Source organism: Diospyros lotus, chromosome 6, assembly GCF_014633365.1.
Source record: "Diospyros lotus cultivar Yz01 chromosome 6, ASM1463336v1, whole genome shotgun sequence".
Lineage (NCBI taxonomy): Eukaryota > Viridiplantae > Streptophyta > Magnoliopsida > Ericales > Ebenaceae > Diospyros > Diospyros lotus.
The window spans coordinates 24983342-24989477 of record NC_068343.1 but is presented as its reverse complement, the minus strand read 5'-3'; positions in this window follow the sequence as shown (position 1 = coordinate 24989477).

Below are 6136 nucleotides of genomic sequence, written 5' to 3'. Positions count from 1 at the left end.
ATGCATTGAAAGTTGCCCAAAAGTCAATTTACAAAGGATAAATTATAGTTACTTTCAGCAAAAAATTTGGTCATTTTAGACCAAGCCAAGGCCGATTGTCGGCCAAGATCGATTATGGGGTCTTGCCTCAACGTCCCTTACTACTTTCTTGGGTCTTCCACAACTAAATTCGGTTATGGGAAGGGTGGCCAGAAGCTTGGTCTGCCATGGCAGCTTTTAAGTTTTGGAAATTGTACTTTTGCCCCTTCATTTTGACTTCTTTACGTTTTGGCCTTTCTATGAAGCCCCTGAACTTTCTATAACTTCCATTGAGTCCCTCAATGTAACACCCCAATTTTCTTGAGCGTGTTATAACTTAGGATTTCGGGAATATAAAAAGTTTTCATATCACAATAGTTGTCACACATCACATAATATCCCCAATAACCCTAATTTTTACATTCTTAGCTTAACAAACCCAATAATTGAATAGCTAAGACAGGCGTTAAAATTTTAAATGCGGAAGCTAAATCGAACCGAATATGGTTCACAACCATAATGCTTTATCATAAAATTGTTCAAGACGTCTACAAAATGTATTATATCATCTCTCGCAAATGATAACTAAACATCTTAAATATATCCAAAGTTACATAGGTTCGCACATAAGCAAGAATATGCTAAACATACAACAACAGTAAATTAAGCTTATTCTTCAGCTACCTCATTTCCCTTAGAGTCGCTCGTCGAACCTGGAACGTTTGAATATTTCAGGGACATAGTCCAATTAGAAAATGAATCTTCTAGTGAGAAACTCCAAAAAAATAGTTTATATCGATGTATGATAAGGTATAAAATGTATAAGAAGACAAGGAGAACTACTCCGAAGTGCTTCGTGAACATGTCAGCCTCCTCCAACGAGAGATTTTTCAATGGCGCACGCATATCGCCTCTCGAGAGGTCTCTAACCATGTCACTTTGGCCCGACTTCATAGCACTCATGCAAGCACTACATCCGTTGTTCCTTAGACTCACGGTCTTCCCCACGAGAGCTTTCTCGATGGCGCATACATAACGCCTCTCGGGGGATATCCGACTTTTTCCCTCGGCCAACAACAAATAGGTACAACGGTATGGCCACACGAATTTTATAAATGTAACAGTTAAAAGGCCAATAGCATATATTTTCAGAAAAATACATTTCATATATGCAACATGATTTCACGTAAGAGAATAACAAGAGTTTATGTATAAGAACTTCACGAAACACGTCTCATGTAATAGAAGTCTCTCATAAGAGAATAAAAATAGGATTTGGAGTATAGGAGTCTCACCTTGTTGGTTTATCTCTTCGACGGTATAATTTCACAGCGAACGGCCTAGGTTTCTGTAGAAAATATACGTTTCGGTAAACTTAACCTCAAATATTTTTACATAAGTTTGAGGGTCATTAAATTAGGGATAAAACTGAAAAAATTGAAGGAAAATACACCCCACACGCACCATCACGAGCCCCAGGAAGGTGGCTCACGCGCCTTCACACGCAGCCACTTCCGGCGCGTATATCTCACGCGCTGCTACCAGATTTCGGACAACATTGCATCATTTTCGTATTTCGGCCATATCTCCCTCGTTTTAACTCCAATTCGACCCCCGTTTTAACCTTTGCGACCCTCTCTTCCCCCTCTACAGGATTATAAAAAAAGGGACTTACCTCACTTTTTTTCTGACTGATTTTAGCGAACTTCGGCGAAGGTTCATAACTCCGATGAGGCTCCGTCTTCCCTGGCTTCTCCTTCGATTTCTTCCCGCCTTCTTATCGAACTTCGTCCTCTCTCTCTAGAGCAAGCTCCTCCTCTTAGAGTGCCTCAACTCTCAAACTTGTACGAAATGATTTGAGAGCAACCCATGGTGCCTTTTTATAGATTTCTTCAACCAATCACATTATGCCACTTGTCACAATCTAAGCCATGGACTCCAAAGACTCAAAGATATATTTGAATGGCTTTTGAAATCAAAAACTAGAATGGATTTAACTTTTTAAATCCAAGCCAATTCCCTAACTTCTTCCAAATGACATTTTGGCCCTTGTTTCAAGTCCTCAACTTTAATATTTACCACATAAGCTCTTAATTTTATCCTTATTTCGTTTGGATAATTCTCTAATTACAATTACACCCTCAAACATCAAATTTATCGAGATACTTAAAATCTCAAATTAATAACTCAAAATTACTCGATATGTACGATTTCCTGAAGCCCCTTACCATCATTCGGCTATTTTAGGCTACAACTTAGCTTAACCGAAAAACCATCTCTGATTTGATTTCTTTCAGCGTTATAAATCTCACCTCGAGACGCTCGTCAAAGATATACTTTTGTCCTTAGGTATCTAAGCTCCAGAGCACTCCCTGCAATCGATTCAGTCACTTGTTATCATTTCAAACATATTTTTTGGTATTTTAAACTCACTTAAAATACGTGGCAATTTCACGAAAATATGGTGTATTATATTCTCCCCCCCCCCCTAAAAGAATTTCATCCACGAAATTTGAAACATACTCGAAATTATTGAAGGTTAAATAATTATTGCATTATGGAATACAATTTTTGGAAGAAAATATAAAAATTCCCTACTCTATTTCCATTTCCTCGAACAGATGAGGATATTTCTTTCTAATTGTTTCCTCAAGTTCCCACGTTTCCTAATCATCCGAGTGCTTTCCCCATTGAACCTTCACTAACGGGATCTCTTTATTTTGCAACACTTGAGTTTCAGTGATCTAAAATTGCTTCAGGTGACTCCGGGTAGGTCAAGTCATTCCTTAGCTCAATTGTCTCCACCCGAACTTCGAGGGTTGGATCTGGCACATGCCTTCCAAGTTGGGAGACGTGGAACACATTATGAATCCCGGACAAGCTTGGCGGAAGCTCCAATTGATTAGCCAAAGGTCCAACTCTTTCCACAATCGGATATGGTCCTATATACCTTGGCTTTAGCTTTCCTTTACCACTTCCACGCGTCACCAAATGTTGGGGTGACACCTTGAGATACACTAGATCCCCTACCTCGAACTCTAGATCCCTTCTTCTTTGATCTGCGTAAGATTTTTGTCGGCTTTGCGCAACTAGAATCCTCTCTTGGATTATTTGAATCTTGTCGGTAGTTTGTTACACAAGCTCGGGCCCCAACATCTGTCATTCCCCTACTTCAGTCCAACAGATAGGCGACCGACACTTTCTTCCATACAAAGCCTCATATGGAGCCATCCCAATGCTGCTGTGGTAACTATTATTGTACGCGAATTCTACCAATGGAAGATGCTCCTCCCAATTTCCTCCAAAATCAAGGGCACATGATCTCAACATATCTTCAAGCGTTTGAATTATCCTCTCTGATTGCCCGTCAGTCTGGAGATGATAAGCCGTACTCAATTTTAGCTGAGTCCCCATGCATTCCTACAAACTCTTCCAAAACCTTGAGGTGAACCTCAGGTCCTAATATGAAACTATACTTACCGGCGCACCATGGAGTCGTACGATTTCCTTCACGTACTACTCGACAAATTTTCGTACTGGTTGGTTCATCCTTGTAGGCAGGAAATGCGCTAACTTTGTCAACCTGTCTACCACCACCCAAATGGCATCATAACCCTTTCGGCTCTTCGGAAATCCTGTCACGAAATCCATCGTGATATGTTCCCATTTCCACTCGAGAATTTTCGAAAGCTCTCATCAACCCTGTAGGTTTCTGATGCTCAATCTTTACCCTTTGGCATATATCACATTGTGCCACCCTTCTAGCCACACTAGCCTTTATCCCAAGCCACCAGTAGATTTCCTGAAGATCTCGATACATCTTCGTGGCTCCTGGGTGCACGGTATACTTAGCTCTGTGGGCTTCATCCAGAATTTTCTGTCTTAACTCCTGTAGGTTTGGCACGTACACTCTACCCCGAAACTTGAAAATGCCATTTCGCATCTCAAAATCTGAACTCTTGGGCTGGCCTTGCTCGTTTACCCATAAACGTATATGCCGGTTACTCCCACTAGTCTCCTGTATTTCGATCTCCAGATCCAGTTGAACCTCCAGGCTAGCTACTAGGACAGAAGATCCCTTCGGTACTACACTCATCGTCATCAGGTTAAAAGCCTCAGTCAACAGCCACTCTTGGGCCATCAACCCGGCCATAATAGTAGGCACAGTCCTACTCAAAGCATTAGCTACCACATTGGCATGCCCCAGGTCATACAAAATGGTGCAGTCGTAGTCCTTCAGGAACTCCATCCATCATCGCTGCCTCATGATCAATTCTTTCTGCGAGAACACATACACTTTTGTGGTATATGAACACATCGAACGTCTCTCCATATAGGTAGTGCCTCCATAGCTTCAGTGCATATACCACTGCTGCCAGCTCCAAGTCATGCGTTGGGTAGTTCACTTCATGTCTCTTCAACTGGCATGATCCATATGCGATCACCCAACCATGTTGCATTAATACACAGCCCAAACCAACCTTCGAGGCATCGGTGTATACAACATATCCACCGGGCCCACTAGGCATTTCCAGCATAGGTGCCAAGGTTAGTCTATCCTTAAGCTCTTGAAAGCTTTTCTTGCACTTAGCAGTCCATTTGAACTTGACCTCCTTCTGTATGAGTTTCGTCATAGGTGCAGCTATCTTCGAAAATCCTTCCACAAATCTTCGATAGTAGCCTGCCAATCCCAAAAAGCTTCGCACTTCAGTCACGCTCGTCGGCTGCTTCCATCCTCGAACAGCCTCAATCTTGGCTGGATCCATTGAGATTCCTTCAGGTGAGATCACATGCCCAAGAAACGCAACTTGGGATAGCCAGAACTCGCACTTCGAGAACTTAGCATACAATTGGTGTTTCCTGAGGGTTCCTAGCATTATTCTCAAGTGCTCCTCATGGTCACTCTCATTCGTTTGGATAATTCTCTAATTACAATTACACCCTCAAACATCAAATTTATCGAGATACTTAAAATCTCAAATTAATATCTTAAAATTACTCAATATGTACGATTTCCTGAAACTCCTTACCATCATTCAGCTATTTTAGGCTACAACTTAGCTTAACCAAAAAAACCATCCCTGATTTGATTTCTTTCAGTGTCATAAATCTCGCCTCAAGACGCTCGTTAAAGATATACTTTTGTCCTTAGGTATCTAAGCTCCAGGGCACTCCCTGCGATCGATTCGATCACTTGTTGTCATTTCAAACATATGTTTCAATATTTTAAACTCACTTAAAATACGTGGAAATTTCACAAAAAATATGGAGTATTATACTCAAGATTTTAACTCTTCATTTATTCTTCTAAGATTCCGAAAAAATGTCATTTCGACCTCCCTCGGGCAAATTCGAGAAATTGCACTTAGGCCCGAATCTTCATTTTGGTCGTAAATCCTTTTGTTTCTTCCAAAAACCACTGAAGGGTTGTTTTACATACTAAATATTAACTTTCTTGGGGTTTTGTTAACCTCTTGAAAGTCTCATGTGATAATTCAGTTTTCAGCCAGAATCATAGTTGTATTTTAGTTGTACCGAAAATCATTCATGATCTAATTTCTCTCGATGCTAAAAATCATTACTTGAGATTCTTAATCGGAATATGCCTATTTCCTTAGGTATATGAGCCCCCGAGCATTCTCTCTAGTCGATTCGGATATTTTCTCGGGCTATTTTGATACCGATTTCCTTTGAAACCTCATATTTCTTACCTGAAAGTTTTTCGGGTGTTACATTCTTCCCCTCTTTAAGGAATTTAGTCCTTGAAATTTTGCTTTTGACGAACCAAATTACCAACTCAATACATTAGTCATTGATTGTCTTTTTAATCATCCAAATTCATACAATTTTACGAGCAATACCAACTAGGCATGCCATGTATTTCACGTAATTTTTCATTGTAGCTCCTTATCTATGGTCACATACATCAAGAATAGTTCATTCTTTTCAAAAATATTTCTTTACTTCACAAAATTCTTGATAACATCTCTTAGAAAACCATGAAAATATGTTATTCTATTCTATTTCCTCGAACAACTGGGGATATTTTCCCTTAATCGTATCTTCGAGCTCCTATGTGGCTTCTTTTTCGATGTGATTTCTCCACTGAATTTTCACT